At 42.4% G+C, this 17,142-nt stretch overlaps 1 pseudogene; it reads right to left on the bottom strand.

Moving 5' to 3' along the window:
- Positions 1-271: 271 nt before the first annotated feature.
- Positions 272-15,270, bottom strand: LOC147463643 (uncharacterized; annotated as a pseudogene).
- Positions 15,271-17,142: the final 1,872 nt, after the last annotated feature.

The raw sequence follows: 17,142 nt of genomic DNA on the forward strand, positions 1-17,142 counted from the left end.
AAGAATTTAATTCTAGGCTCCCAAATGATTCCATTATTCTCCAAGGATTCCAGTTGGATTTCTGGGAGCCATCAACGATGTAGATCACCCCTTGATCCCAGCTCCAAACGGAGGTTGTCGATTAGCGATGCCTTGGAAGAGAAGCCAAGGCTCAAGGAAATGACGAGGCCATAGCTAAATAATCTATACCCTACTGAAATTTTTAGATCTGGACTGAGGCCAAATGAGTCTCAGGGGCTGCCTTTCAGGTCTCCTGCGTTTTGTATCGTTATCACTCGTGCCTGTTTCGTTTTGGGTCGTCTCCAAGGAGGTACCTCGCATTCGAAGGGCGTTCAACTACGTACCGGCTACCATGACCGTGCGCGAGATCGAGCTCTCCCACCCCTTCAGCTGCAGGCTCGCCTGCTTTTGCGATGAGGTAGACGATGCCAATGCACAGCTTTGCCCAGCTATGGCGACCCGAGCGGAGTCTCTGTCCGCCCTGCAATGCAATACATCGCCAGGAAACGCCACTCTCTGTCCGCCCACAGGGGCGGACGCTGTGTGCAGCAATGGCGCTTTCTGCTGCAGCTCCTGCAACCACTCTTGCACTAGATCTCCATCGCCGGCGCCAACGGCCTGTGCATGCCCTTGTCCGCACTGCAGCTCCGGCTGTGGCTGCTGCAAGCGGGTGGAGCGCCGGCTCTGTCGCCTCTTCTGTGATCCGCAGGACAAAGTGCGGATGCTGCTGAACTTCACAGATCGCTATAGCCAGCCGCAAGCAGCGTGGGTGACACTAAACTACACATATGGCTCGGGGGAAGCGGAGCGATTCTACATGGCGCATCGGGGGAGCGGATCGGAGATGATGGCCTTTTACAAGCCGTCCGATCCGACGATAGTGAAGATGGGGAGAGGGGTCTCTGGAGGGACGTGGGCGTCCTTTCTGTTTTTTGGCGATTTTTTATGTGTGTGTGATGCTGGTGGGATATGGGCTGAAGTTCATGGCGAGTCTGCTACAAATATTAGAGGAGAAGGTGTTCTACTGGGCAGCATGGAGCAGCTGGGCGGTTTGGGCACACACACATAAGTAGAGGCACAAAAGTAGAGATGGAGCACAAAAGTAGAGGCACGCCCAGTCGTCACATTAAAAAGTAAACTCGGACATATTTTGTAAACTCAGACAGCCGAGGTGTAAACTCAAACAAGCATAAGTACACGTGAACACGTATCCATTTCACCAAAATGAACAAGAGTGCCTGGTTAGCTCACCAGCCTGCCACGGTGTTCACCTCGGTTCGAAACCCCGAGGGTGACCTGCCGCCGTTTTTTCACCGTCCGATCGCTTCGAGATCCCCCCCGGTTGCTGTCTGTCGTTGATCCTATGGCAGGGTCTTCATTCAAAACCCCGTGCCATTTAGTCACAAGGTAGTTGCGGCCAAGAAAAGAGGGGCCACTAGGTTACACACACACACACACACACACACACACACACACACACACATGTAAGGGTGTGTGTATGTGCACGCAAGCAAGTAGGGTGCATTGAAGTCCTTGTAATCACTCCCAAAAGACGGCAAATTTCTCTCTCTCTCTCTCATCCCCCCCCAACCCACACACACACACACACACACACACACACACACACAAGTAGGGTAGCTAACAACTAGTACAACATTAGGTGATCACCACACTAGTATGAAATTTTAAAATTCAGCCGGGTCAGTATTCCACTTCAAAAAGAGGAATTAGTTGCTTGCGTTCTATAACATTTAATGGCCTAGTAACTTGTGTGTAGCGGAAAATAGCATGAACATAGTGAGCATTTCATTAGAATAGATTCCTAATGAGAATAACAAGAGTGCTTGGGTGGAGAGAGCAACAGAAAGTACAACACCTAGTTAGATAGCATGAACAATACTTTAAAAGAGAGAAATTAAGCTATTGACAACAGTTGAGGACTGAATTTACGTGGAGCCGGCAGTCCCCCCTCCAAAAGGCTTTGTATTATGGTTTCTCCCATCAAGAGAGACATTTTACAATACAATTCTTTGTGTTCCTTCAATACTAGCTAATGCAACGAAGATGGAAACTTCATGCACTAAGCAAAACACTTATCAAACACAACATCAATTCCCTCACAGTCTCAAACCCAAGACCTCACCCACCTTCGAAGATGGTGAGAGCTAGCGGGGTATGAAAGTAGATTGAGAGGAAGAAGGAGTATTCTTACGAGAAAGATGTACATCTCCTCACATAATCACTCATATTAGCATAGCTTAGCTTAGTAATTAGCATGGTAGAGGAGATGAGCATGCATTGAAGCTTGGCTCTTGGTTGGATTTGCATCACAAAGCCAAAGTTGTTGGTGTAGGCCTCCGTTCTCACAAGGTTGGAGTAGGTGGTACGCTTTCCATCAAAGCTTGAGAAGGGGAGAGAGAGAGAGAGAGTCTTCTTGCTCCACACATGAGATTGTGTGAGTGTGTAATGCAATAATGCCTTGAGAAAATCAGCCCTCTCTCTTTCTTGGTCGACCCCTCTTGCTAATTGTTCATGCAGACACCCCATTGGACATCCCAAGGCTTAGCCAATAGGATTGCAGGAGCATAAGTGATAGCCTTCTGACATGTGTCCCCCTTTCCCCTTTTGTGCGAGCTTTAGGTAATTAATAATTGCAATTAAACTCTCATTGGACCCCTTTGCCTCTTGGCCGCAAGCCATTGGGCTGCTGAATGCTCATTGGACCCCTTGGGAGACTGTCCAATAGTCTTCAAGAGAGCTTAATTCTTATTAGTTCTTGTATTAAGTGTTTTTAAATTAATTAAACTAGATTTACTCTAGCCTAATTTTCATTGGTCCACCTCCATGGCCATCCAATAAGATTTGAGTACACCTTGTGGGCATATGGGCTAGGGAGCTGACACGTGTCCCTCTTTCCCCTTGTGTACAAATGAAGCTTGTGAGTGTGTGTGGGTGTTTCTCTCTCATCCCTACTTCTAGGGATTGCCTCCTCCTATGTAGGGACTTGTGAAGACTTTTGTACACACACACAAAGCATCCAAATTTCCTAAGCTTTTGACCTTTGGACACAACCTTTGAATTTTGGAACCTTAGCATTTTGGAAGTCTTAATGGGCTGAACCTTAGGGTCTTTTAATCCCATTGTTGCACATTGCTCTTTTGCAGATGGCCCCCCCTTTGGATCCCTATTTTCCCTCCTTTGGATCCCTACTGTGGCCGGTCTGCTAGCTTAACCAATATTCTAGCTTTTTCTCCCCTGACATTTCCCCATATTAAATGATCAGTTTAACATGAGAAAATCATTTAGGAGAATTAGATATTGATTATTATGACATTACCTCTCTCTTGAAATCATAGTCATCCTCGACTATGGGGTAGAGAAGATAACACATATTCATAGTCGTTTTCCTAGCGGGTAGAGGATCCCTATGTTACCCTACGACATCGTTCCAGAATGGATGACTAGTCCATTTGGCACTTGAGAGCCTAAGCTGCCGCAAGCATGCCTGCACATTACTCCTATCATTCTTCCATAGTAGAGTGACAAGCTCTACTTGGTGTTTGGGAGACGTCGTCTCCGCAAACTTGATCTAAGCATGCATACTTCTTCACTGTTGTGCACAATAAAGAAAAAGAGAGTCTTATAAGACAAAAACTTTGTTCATTTTTAACATTTGTACATTTTCTTACTCTAGGGAAGCATTGTAAGCATTGACAAGGTTTAGGTTATCCTTTAAATGTACTAGTATTGCCGGCTGCCTTCGGCGGCCTCTCTCTCCCCCTTTATCACCTATATTGGTACGTGTCTCTCTCTCTCTCTCTCTCTCTCTCTCTCTCTCTCTCTCTCTCTCTCTCTCTCTCTCTCTCTCTCTCTCTCTCTCATTCTTGTGTGATCGCCAACTATTGGGGACACTCGTCGGACTCAAGAGCTACTCACATGTGGCCGGGGGAGAGGGGCCAAAATTCCTCCTCGCATTGACCATCACCCCATGCAAAATAGGCATATCGCCTATCTTACTGGGCTTGAGGGTCTGAGGCAATACCATGCTACATGAGCTTCCTATCCGAAATGTCGTCTCAGGATAAGTCCAACATGGGCACTGTGTGGAAGGAAGCTCTATGTTGTTTTCTCTGGTTCGACAATGATGCCTTGTTCGACAATGATGCCTTGTGTTTTTAGTACTAAAAACAGCAACGGGCAAGGTACAGGATGTCGAGAGCTAGATCAAGAGCTCGGGTCCCGAGAGACCAATGCCAATTGCAAGCAGGTTAGGATCTCTTTCTCTCTCTCTCTCTCTCTCTCTCTCTCTCTCTCTCTCTCTCTCTCTCTCTCTCTCTCTCTCTCTCTCTCTCTCTCTCTCTCTCTCTCTCTCTCTCTCTCTCTCTCTCTCTGGCCGATAGCCTACGACCTTGGATGATGACCTAAAATTGAGAGCCAGAGGGTGCACACACAGTTGACATTTCTCTCTCGTTCGATCTTTGAGACTTTGACCCTCAATTTTTGCAGCCTTCTCTAACAGACAATGTGTGGAAGAGTCCATTGGGTCAAGAGAGGTCCAATACTTGAGGTTAGGAGAGGTCCAGTGCTCAAGCATTCTCTCTCTCTCTCTCTCTCTCTCTCTCTCTCTCTCTCTCTCTCTCTCTCTCTCTCCATATATGACTTGTAGGCCACTGGACTATGACCTTGGATGCCGACAATACAAACTACAATTGGGATCCAAACGGCATGCACACGCGACTGCAAAATTAGAAGGCAGGAGCTCAGTGTTGTCTAGTAATAAGTGACGCATCTTTCAAGACGCTTTATAACCCCTTTATGGTGCCGCTGCCGAGTCGATTTGCGTGCTCGTAACCTCTCTCTCTCTCTCTCTCTCTCTCTCTCTCTCTCTCTCGTCCGAAGCTACAGGGCACACTGGCCGGTTGCATGAGCTTGCGCCACGTGGCCGGGGAAGGGGGCCGAAATCCCTTCCCCCATTATAATTGTATAGATTCTTGTTTGACAATTGAAATCGGGTTTTGAGTGCTTAGCATGTAATTTGTCCCAAATTACCTCGCAAAAAAGGCCAAAAGTAATGAAGCAATTTATCTCCAAAGCCTACATAACCAACTCAAATTTTAGTTTTAGCATCCTCTATGGTAGACAATCACCTTTCTTATCAAAAGCTACAAATTTTTTTAATTTTAGAGAAATTTTCTCTCACAACAAGGGGTATTTTGGAAATTTTGGAAAATTTGAAGGGCATTTTGGGAATTTATGACAAATTATGGGGGTACTTTGGGAATTTTTGAAATTTAAGAGGTATTTTGGGAATTTCCACAAATTAGAGGGGTATTTTGGTAATGTTCCCTTCCATAAATTAGATGGGTGCTCACTGCTCTCTATTGTAGTGCTATCTGGTGGACGGACGTCTGAGAACTCTCTCTCTCTCTCTCTCTCTCTCTCTCTCTCAGTCGTCCGAAGCTACAGGGCACACTGGCCGGTTGCATGAGCTTGCACCACGTGGCTGGGGGAGGGGGCCTGAATCTCTTCCCCCATTATAATTGTATAGATGCCTTGCATCCATCTAGCATCTTCAAAAGGATAATTCTTAAACTTAATAAGATATCGTCGGATAGTCTTACCACCTCTTAGTACCTTGCTTCATGTCGGAGAATGGACTCGGGATGCAGCACCTCTTCTTGGTCCTCGGGTCTTCAATTGTTGGTTCTTGTGGTGGCTCTCCTTTGTAAGGCTTTAGTAGGCTCACATGGAAAGCATTATGTATGAGCCAGTGGTTGGGCAACTTGAGTTGATAGGCCATCTCTATGATTGTCCTAAGAATTTGGAAGGGACCATAGTACCTTTTTGCTAACTTAGCATAGTACTTTTGGTGTCCCATAGGATTCTTGCCCGTTGTGTGCCTTAATTAAGCCTTGGGAAATTTTAATAAGATCCAATCATTTTCCTTAAAGGCTTGGGCTCTTCTATGCTTATCAGCATCAGCCTTTTGCCTTTGCTGTGAGATAGAGATAGCATCCTTAATCTTTTGGAAATATTATAGTAGGTCTCTGTTATACTCATCTACAATGAAGATCTTCCCATGTACCTTAAGTAGTAAGGGACTTTTTGATCTTCCCTCAATTACCTCAAAAGGTGCTTTTCCTGTGGAAGTGTGTACAGTGTTATTGTAGGCATACTCCACTAAGGGTAAGTACTTCTCCCATTGGGACCTTTGATCTACTTTCGTTACATAGGCTTTTAGTAGATCAAGAATTGTTAGGTTAGCTATTTCACTTTGGCCATCCATTTGTGGGTGATAGGCTGAAGAAAAATTTAGCCTTGTCCCTAAATTCTCAAAGAGACCCTTCCAGAAATTATTGGTCATTCTAGGATCTCTATCCGACACTATGGACATTGGCAAACCATGGTACTTGAAGATTTGTGATATGAAGAGGGTTGCCATTTGATGGGCTTTTGATAGTCTTTCTGACAACTATAAAATGAGCTTGTTTACTGAACATGTCTACTATCGTCCAATATTCCCGTATTCCCATGGATAGACTTAGGCAATCCAAAGATAAAATCCATGGATATGATCTCCCATGGTGAATTAGGGATTGGCAAAGGTTGAAGCAATCCAGGTTGCTTCCCTCTATCAAATTTTGTCTTTTGACATACCATACATTTAGAAACATACTCTTGTATCTTTGCTCTCATGGTAGGCCAATAGAAATATGTATCAATCCCTTTTAGGGTAGACCGAATCCGTCTATGCCCTACATAAGGAGGAGCATGGGATTCATACATTACTTTCTCACGTAAAGAGCTAGTAACACATAGTCTATTGCCATAGAGAAGATAACCATCTTGTAAAGTAAATGGTTCCTCTTTCTTCCCTAGTGCAAGGGCTGAAATCACATCTCTAAAATTGGGATCAATAGCATACTCATCTATCATAGAAGATAGATCACTGTGAGTTGCTATGGAAACCGCATTCACTCTCGGCCGTCTTGAGAGTACACCGGCTACTTGATTATGCTTGCCATCAATGTGAGCAATGTGAAAATGAAATTGCAAAATGAAATGTGTCCACCTCATTTGTTTGTCGGAGATCTTGGTCTACGTCAGGAAGTACTTAAGACTTTGGTGATCCATTCGGAGAATGAAAGGAGTCCCCAATAAATAGTGCTTCCATGAGTCTAAGGCATGTAGCACTGCGAGGAGCTCTTCTTCATATATGCCTAGATCTTGCTCAACAGGGTCGAGCCTTCGACATTCATAGCCTATGGCGTGCCCTTCTTGGAGCAAAACAACTCCAAGACAATCACCAAAAGCATCACATTGAACCTCAAATGGCTTTGAGAGATCCGATAGTGTAAGCACAGGTTGAGAGATAAGCTTTTATTTAAGGTTTTTTAAAGCATTGTTCTCCTTGGGAGACCATGTGTACCTAACATTTTTCTTTTTTAGGTCATGTAATGGTCTTGCTATTAGTGAAAACTTTTCTATGAAGTGTCTATAGTATGCACACATACCTATAAAGCTTCTTAGTTCATGAAGATTCCTTGGTTTAGGCCATCCTTTTATCACGTCTAACTTTGATGGATCATTAGGAAAATTTTGAACTCATTTTTGGGCCTTTTAAGAGTGCCACATCATCAAAGTTGTACAAAAGAAAGAAACCCAGTAGACCCCTCTAAATATTGCTTAGAACCCCATGATATGACCTATCATTGGAAAGTTCTTGAAAAATGGATTCTAAAGAGCCAAGGTCCGAAAAGTTTGGATGACTTCTATGAAAGTTATGCCATTTTTTTTCAATCAGCCAAGTTTTGTTACCGTTACAGTAATCTAAAATCACCTTTTTCTAGATCTACATGAAGGCAATGTCCGATACATGCATGCTATATATCAATAGATAGCATTTGAAGAGTAGATTCTAAATATCCAACCTCCGACAAGTTTGGATCTTATTTGCAAAAAATTTAACGATCCCCACTTTTTGAAAGCTATGCCACATCAATAATTCTTACAAGGCCCATTTTTGAGTCCAAACTTTTCCTAATGTAGGTCAATCCTTGTAGCTTATCAAATAGGTCTTCTACCCGTGGAACGGGATACCTATTCTTGATAGTGATCCTATTTAGTGCTCTATAGTCGACACACATGTGATATGTACCATCTTTCTTTTGCACTAATAGCACAGATGAGCAAAATGGAGATGAGCTGGACCTAACCATCCCCTTCTCAACTAACTCATGTACTTGCTGCATAATCTCCTCTTCTTGAGCTTGAGAAACTCTATAAGGAGGTTTATTCAGCGGTGAACTTCCTGGAAGAAGTTCAATTGCATGGTCATGATTGCCTCGTTTAGGAGGTAGCTCACAAGGGATGTCGTCAATAAAGACATCTTGAAACCCCTTGAGAAAATTGGATAACTCTAATTCCTTTTGATTGTGTATATTTTCTTTTGCTAAAACATTAGGTTCATTTTGAGAGTCTTTAACAAAAATCATGTATACGGAAATAGAGCTCTTTATTGACTTGTTGAAAGCTTGTGTATGTACAATGGGTATGGTGTTACCCATTTCCTTAGCATATATGTACATATCTTTTTTCCTTAACTTAAAGGAGATTCTCCTTTCAGGGAATTTAACATTGGCAGCCATGCGATCAAACCATGGTGCCTCTAGGATTACATCCTCATGCTTGAGAGGAGAGATAAATAAGTCCTCTTTGTCCACATAGCTTTGGACATGGAGCGTCAATTTATCGATTAAGGGAGTGTCTGAAGCTTCTTGCCCCTTGAAAGCACCGTCTCATAGGCTTGTATGCCTAGCTTGGTGGCCAACTCTGTGGATATGAAATTGTGAGTAGAACCAGGGTCAAAGAGAATAAAAGCATCATGTTCTCTTACCTTTCCCCAAGCATGGCATAGAGGATATCCTTTGTGGTGAGTTTCCTCCTCTTGGATTTCGACCAAGGTAGCTCTAGGAGGTTCATGGCGATTGTTCTTTTGGGGACAAGCATAGTACACATGCCCTTGCTTGCCGCACTTGAAACAACGGTTATCCTTGCGATAACCCTCAAGCTCTTCAGGAGAGAGTTTATTTTTGCCTTTGTAAACTCTCTTCTCTTTAGCTTTGTTGGAGTTGCCCTTAGGAGACTTTTGGACATTGTCCTTCAACTTAGGCTCATTGGAACCCTTGTTTTCCATGGGCTTAAAATTTCTTTTAGCCCCTGTTTGGAAATTGATTTGAGAGGCCAACATAGTATGGTGTATAACCACTGATATGGTGTGTGGATTTTGGGAGTTGACATACTCCGCCATTTCTTCGGTTAAGCCCGCACAAAATTGTTGCTTTTTCTCTCCAAAATCCAACTTTGAAAACAGTGGCTTTGAGTTGTAGGCCTTAAAACTTGTCTACATATTTGTGAATGGATTCATAGGGAGAGAGCTTCAAGTTTCACCATTTGGTGAGTACTTTGTCTTTGGCATCGGTGGCCAAAAACTGCTTCATAATGGAAGCTCTTAAAGCTTTCCATGTTCGTGGAGCTTCACCGTTGGCCCGTAGGCTAGACCACCATTGCCTGGTGGACTTTTGAAAGTGCATAGCTACATGGCATAGCTTAGAGGACTCCGTGAAGCCCTCATCTCCAAACGTCGCATCGAATTGTTGGATAAAGGCCAAGACTTTGTCTGTAGCACCAAGGTGCCATCGTAGGTAAGGAAAGAGATGCTCTTCCCTCCCTCTTTGAACTTCTTGAGCTTGGCACTATCACTTTATTCAAAAGATGAAGAATTTGAGGAAGGTGGAGAAGTGGGTGACCTCTTTCTCGCATTTTTCTTTCCTTGATCTTCTTGGTCTTCACCATCACTTTCATAAGAGGAAGAGGATGAAGAAGATGGAGAAGAGGGTGTTCTCTTTCTCACCTTTTTCTTTGCTTGCTTTTAATCATCCCTGTTTGAACTATGGTGTGGAGAAGTTTGCGATGGTCTTCTCCATTTTGGAGGTGATGGAGAGCGTTTAGCCCGTTGTCTTTGTGGAGCCATCTCCGTCCAGGTGGCAAGAGACTCACTTCTTTCTCATTCCTTTGGTGGAGGCTCTTGAGTGCTCCTTTGAGAAGGAGATGCGTCATCAAGAAGCAAATTTCTGAGCCATTCGTATGGATCCTCTTCTTCTTCCCAAATCGGAGAGAGGCCTCTTTTGGAAGTCTCACAACGAGGCTTCCTAGGTGCTCTCTTGTCATGGTGGGGAGCTTGGAGAATCCCATGAGCACGAAGCTGCCGTTGCACTTCACTTTGGAGGGATGGATTGCCCATGGCTTGTTGAAGCCTAGAAACAAGGTAGTTAACAAGCATAGGGGCATCATTAGTAGCATGCTCATTAGCAAAATCAATGTTATCAACATTAGTTTCACTCTCTTTACTATTGTCAGCCATTTTAACAACTTTTAGGTGTACTTTGGCACTTCAATCCCTAGTTGCTACTCCTCTTTACCCCTTTAGAAAGAGCACTCAAGCTACTATACCCGTGGCTCGAATATCATTAATTGCAAGGAATAGAAGAGAGGGTCGTTCAACACCAAAACAACACCGGCTCCTGTCAAGCTCCTAATATCTTAATAGTGGTTAAGCCGAAGGCAAGCCCCGTAGAACTCCACTATTAAGACCATAGCTCTCAATGGTGATGCCCCGTTATCTACACAAAGGTAGGCGCACGGTAAGGCTAAAAAATCTCTATTCTACTTACTCACATGCATTTAATAATACCAACCATTTATAGCTAGCTTGAGGACATCCCTTCTTGAGAAAAGAGAAACCTTGTGCTCTGATACCAATGTAACATTTAATGGCCTAGTAACTTGTGTGTAGTAGAAACTAGTATGCCTTGATTGCCAAGCTTTGGAGGAGAAGGCATGAAGTTGGAGAAGGCATAAAGTTGGAGAGTGTTTGAATGAGTTATTGAGAAACAATAGCAAGGAATACTATTGCAATTAGAGAGAGCTTCCCTTTGGTGCTTGGATGTTTATGGATTTGGTACTTGGATGTTTATGGAAATGAATGGAGAGCAAGGACACCATTGTAAATACTATTTTGTTCGCGTCGAGGCATTGAAGAAGAGTATACATTAGTAAAAAGAACATAGAAGTGAAAGCTAACACAGAGAGAGAGAGAGAGAGAGAGAGAGAGAGAGAGAGAGAGAGAGAGGGAGTGTGTGAGTGCGCTTATTTTAATGTCGACAAATCTTGTGAGCGTTAGTTAGCAGAAGTCACTCATATATACAGGAATTTATGTACTTTTTTGTTTTGAGAGAGAGAGAGAGAGAGAGAGAGAGAGAGAGAGAGAGAGAGAGAGAGAGAGAGAGAGAGAGAGAGAGAGAGAGAGAGACAGGCCTTTTTTTAAAAAAAGAGAGAGAGACAGGGAGAGCTTATTATTTCTTTTGCTCAAATCTTGTTACGCTAAGTGAGTGTAAGTCACTGGAAATAGTATGGTAAAAAGTTGATGAATCAAGAACGGAACTAAGAAAACGAGAGTTGGTAAGACTTTGAATGTAGCATGCAATGACTTCTTCACAATGAAACAGACAGAACTTCTGTGGAGAAGAGGAGGAGGATAGGTAACAACACATATTAGTGGGAGATTTTGATGCACGAAGTAAGGGCTATATTGGTAAGATGATCTTCAAAGTTGCGCTTGTGACTAACTGGCTGACAGGAAAAAAGCGCGAAATGAATTTTTTAGCTGACTAAAGGTGGTTGGGGACCACATTAGAGTAATTCAATTCTATAGTCTCGACAAGGCCTCCGCAATCTGCACGAACAACATACAATGGTGTTTTGTGGAGCAACCAGATAGCATGGCGATGTCGATGGTGATTTCTCGACCGAGTGTGTTCCAAGTGATGTAATGTGGATGACATGGGGTAGGTGGTTGAACTGGCCATGGAATGAAAGCAGTCCATTTATGCATGTAGTGTCTGAGCACCCGCTCTTGCAAATGTGGGTAAAGACAATATTGTAACTTATACATTGCAGTCTTAAATTCTGGCCTGCTGCTCAATTAGATCAGCTGGGATGGGCCTACCCATTGTAAACTGAAAGGAAAAAGAATTTAAATCAAAGAAACTGATAAGTAGTCAAGTCTGCCATAGTCTGAATGGGAAAAAAAAAGACATTTTTGTAGCCAATGATTAACGTTATATGACAAAGACACTGAACAAAGCAATTAAATGAAGATGGCATAAGTTCGCAACTATATTTTCTTGTTTTTTTTTTCAAAAAATAATATATTCTCAACGTTGGTGGATGTCCAGAACAAGTGTTATAACCTAATGCAGTTGTTGTTTTGTGTTGTTAATATGTTGAAGACAAGGTGCAACATTTATACATTTATAATTTTTTTGTAAAATATATAAGTTGTTGCTACATGATTTGTCTCTTATTAGCTGATAATTTTTTGTAGAAGTATTAGACATGGGGTTGCTGGAATGGATTGTCTGTTTCTCTTGATGTTATTGCAAGACATTTAGGTAATGTGGAGGGACTAGTATGTTGATCAGTCATTGAGCTGCAGTACATGTAGCGGTTGAATCCTAAAATTTGAAAGCTGAATGATGTTCATGTAGAGGAAAGCAAGAACATAAGCTAAACATAATATGATATCAAGAAAGAAATTGCAGAACATAACCTGAACAGAACACAACGTAAAGAAAGTCTCACAGATAATAGAGAAGCATAACATAAAAATTATCACAGATATTAGAGGAAAAGACTCTTGAGAAGTGATTGAATACAGAAGAGAAAACTGAATGGGAGTTGCTACCTTAGAACAAAGAGTAAGTCTCATTGCACGCTATATTTTTCTATGGTGTTTTAAATAATAGTATTTCTTGCAGTTTGGAGGATGTCCCTTCAAATTATTGTATCCTTTCGTGGACGTTGCATCTTGAGTAATTATCTCTTGTGCTTCCAGTGCAATAGCAGTGCTCCTATCGTGTGTATTGTGCAGTACATGAAACTCAAAGTTTTGACAAAATGGGGGAAAGGACGACACATCATGTTTCATCCGTTTTGGTGGATTTTTCATGTGTGCTCTTTTCCTAGCTTCAAAATCGGATGTCATGCCTATGTAAACACGGTTGTTGATTTTGCACCTAATAGAGTAAACTTTGTAGTTCTCTTCATCTGTCATTGTCTTTTGGGAGTTGGAGCAGCGTCGGAACGTGCTGCTTCCTCTTGTGAAGTTGTTATGTTGTTGGGGATCTCGTTGTTGGTTTCGTTGTCGATGTCTTACACTAAAGTGATGTGTTGAATTAGTATGTAATCAGATAATAATAAGATAATTATATTCTATAAGGGGTGCATATGGTTACCATGTAGTGGTTCAAGCTTTCGAAATGGATCAGTTGTCTTACCGAACCGGGCATCAAAAAGGTCTCTATTAAAATGCCATGTGAATTTCTCATCAGTTAAGATTGCTCTCTCGTTCCCTTTGAATTCGTTCCCAAACTCTTTGACCATGTTGGAAAGTTCCTGGCTTGCTGTATTCTTGTCGAGAACGACCAATTTGTCGAGGGAAATTTTGTAACCGTAGTGCAACATCTCGATTGCATAGGTGGTGATACCAGCAGTCTTTGTGTTCGGTATTTCTTGGGCTTCTGTGTCTAGCAGTAGTTTGTTTGACTCATCAAAGTCAATGCCTAACGATAGCAGTATCTCTTTTTGTAACCCTATAGAAAAAGAAGGATAGATGTTGTAGAAGCAACCAAATTTGTTAACTTTTAGTGTTTGCAATACAAGAATATGAAGAGCTTGAAGTACCTGTTGCCAGCTTTAGCTCGTTATTTCTATATTCTTTGTTTTGATTGCTGCATTTATTGATGTATGAGTGGAGGAGTTGAGTCGTGCGGAACCCTTCGATGAATGCACTCGGAGCCTCGCCAGCCATATTTGCTAGGTGCATTTGATTTGAAGATGGGTATGCAGAATAATTGTTTTTTGGTTTTGAGGTAGCTGCGATGTTGATGAATTTATCAAATATCTGTATGATAGAGAAAGAGAAATATGATGGTTGAGTTTTCTACATATTGAATGTCATAAAATGTAGCTACAAAATAGATTAATTTGAGGAATGGTTACCTGATCGGTGTCCATGAGGAGATGTTGGAGGTTGTTACTTGCTATGAAGAAAATCTACAGTCAAGAAAACTGTCGTCAAAGAATTGATTGTGTAGTCCGTGCACCTTACGAGATGAAAGACCGAAAGAGCTAGAGGACTTGTTTGTGGAAAAAAGAAAGGAAATGTCTAAAAATAAGCAAGGAAATGTCTAGAAACAAGCGAGGAAATGTCTAACCATTGGAGGAGTGTTCTACTGGCCGGCCAGAACATCCTTGGGGTTGGGATGTTCAATATTTTGAGATGGCATCTTTCTGTCACTCGAGAGAACATGACGTATGCCAATCCTGGGGCGAAAGCTTGTTTTATAATGAGGATGGCTTTCTTTGATATTGTAGCTCCTTGAGATTTGTGTCTAGTGATTGCGTACGCAAGTGACAAAGGGAATGTGCTTTTGTGGAACCATTTGCAATTGATTTCTCTTGTAGCATGTTTAGTCCTTCGTATTGTCATGGTGGTATCAGTGGAAAGTAGCATTACTTCTATAACAGAAATTTGACCGGTACAGTCATATGAATAGGAAAGTATACGACAAGTGGATCTATTCACGGCACCCATAGCCAAGTTAATGTTTTCTGTAATCATACATCTAGCCCCAATTGCAGTATTGTCCATCTCATGGAATGCCTTGTCTTGAAGCCATTCCTACAGCAATGGTTCGTCAAGAGCATTGGTCTTCAGTGGAATGGCAACAATATCAGATGCCGAGAAAGACTTTTGTAGAATCAAGTTGTTGAACTTATATACGTCTTCCCTATGAGTACATATCAGTGTAGTAGCGTCATCGATTACTCGTAGGAGTTCAGTTTCATTAATTACACACTATGAAAGCGTTTCTGCTATTTGTTGTTCTGTTGGTTGCTTGATACGGATCGTATCCAAGAATTGGACGTAAGCGGGTCTGCAGCATGGCGAACTGAGAAGGTCATGTTGTGGGTAGTGGCTGCAGCGATGTAAGCTGAGTTTTGTATACTGCAAACGTGGCATAATGGCTGCTGCTGATGGCAGACTGGGGGAAGTTGCGCCAAATCCCCAAAAAGCAATATGAGCTTCTGACTGAATGGGTCAAGAAGTGTTCCGTTGGTGATGTTAACTATCTGGCGAACGACCATATTGAAGATTGTACTCGTTAGCATTGATATCTCGTCTATGATAATGACGTTGGCACCATGTATAGCGACAAATCTTTCATCTGTGGGATGAATTGCTTGTGGGAAATGTTGCTTAGAGCAAGGGATCGTGAATTGATAGTGGACTGTAGTTGCAAAGCTGCTAAGGAGAGCAGCCACTGCTGCAGTCAGGATAACGGTCTTATTATTTTTTATGAAGCTTGAGGTGAAGAATTTTATGAGGAATGTTTTTCCACATCCTGGAACGCCTGTAACGACATGGAGGCCATTACTCAGGCCTGATATACGATCGAAGATTTCTTGCTGTTGAGAGGTCAGAGCTGCATTGTTGGTCTCAGCGAACTCTTGCAGTAGCTTCAGCATTGTAGCACGACTTTGAGATACTCCTGGTTCAATTGTGTCATTCACTGTACAAGTGAGTGGATCTTCACGATTGAGGATGAACTTTTGTTTTATGAGGTTTAAAGTGTGTCCTGTATTTTCAGAGACGAGCATATTGCGTTGGGTGTGCTCATTTATGTACAACTCCAAGTCTTCATCATCAAGAATGATCCGACGGATTTTTCACTCCAGGAAGTAAGAAGGGAATGTGTTGGTTAGTGATAGAAGTTCTGTCTCGTTCCTAAAGGGAAGTTTTTGCAACAAGACATTGAAGAAGAATCCCTCTGTTTGATGGCTAGGATCATACTCTGTAAATCTGACGAGGCATTGTTTCTCTATGATGTTGTTGTTGTACGCATCATGAAAACTCAGTACAGGAGTATGTTCGTGTGGCTTTAGAATTTTGTATCTTCTGTGGTAGTCATAGAATGTCACCTTTGCAAAATGAAGGGGCCTTGCACAATATAAATCAATTGGATGCATGACTATAGTTTGGCTACGAGATAGCAACCTTTGCCGTAGTGATGGTGGAGAGGAGTCGATGTATTCAACCCGTTCACTCCTTGTGATGATTGGAATCTTCAAACAGTTAATTGTTGCCTCTGTTGCAGATATTGGTTTTGATAATACAGAGGCTGCAATTAGTTGAAGCTTTACTTTGTCCAAGCCGTGAAGTCCAAGCCTTGCTGCATCGTCTGTGGAGAGGTTCAGTTTTCCAAGGGGTTCTGGTTTCATTGCATATTTGAGAAGGTAATGCGATATAGATGAATTTGTGACTCTTTGAATATTCATGTGTGCCTTCCACAGGAGCAAGATTGTGGGATGGTACGGGACAACATTTCGATGGTCATACCCAGGGCGGTAGTAAAGCCATCTAGCAGTACAGGCATCCAAAGTTGAAGTCGTGTTGTATTGTGGTTCGAACGGGAATCCGTATTTGCACACTCTACCTGATCCCATGAATCTGTAAGAGTCTCTGCATCTGTGTATCTGTTTTGTGGTAACGAGGGTTCGCAGCTCGGTGGTGAAGGTGTCTTGTGATTCTGCTGATATGTATGCAACAATCTCGTTTGTAACTCGGCACAAATCTTCGTTAGAGATCCACAATATGACATGTGCATGCAGTGAGCCTCGATTTTGTACTTCGTAGCACACCATGTGATGCTCTACATGGCCAAGTATGCTGCTTCCATTGATGATGTATTTATTCAGGAAAGCGTGCAAGTGAAGGTGAAACAGTGTTGCACACTTTACAGGACAATCGTTCGACTTGAAGTCTTGGTTGTAGCCTTGAGCAAGTTTTTCAATTGTGATGACTTCTTGCCATCTTGTGTGGGAAACCTCATCAGCAGTGAATGTCAAGAATAGATGTGGTAGTCCCCATGTGTCTACCATTGTTATGAGGTCTCTCAAGTTTCGTCGATGACATGGTGGAGTACCTGGCATTGTGGCTGGGAGATTGTATTGAATAAT

The sequence above is a fragment of the Adiantum capillus-veneris genome, chromosome 2 (genome assembly GCF_014529385.1).
Source record: "Adiantum capillus-veneris isolate H3 chromosome 2, ASM1452938v2, whole genome shotgun sequence".
Taxonomy (NCBI): domain Eukaryota; kingdom Viridiplantae; phylum Streptophyta; class Polypodiopsida; order Polypodiales; family Pteridaceae; genus Adiantum; species Adiantum capillus-veneris.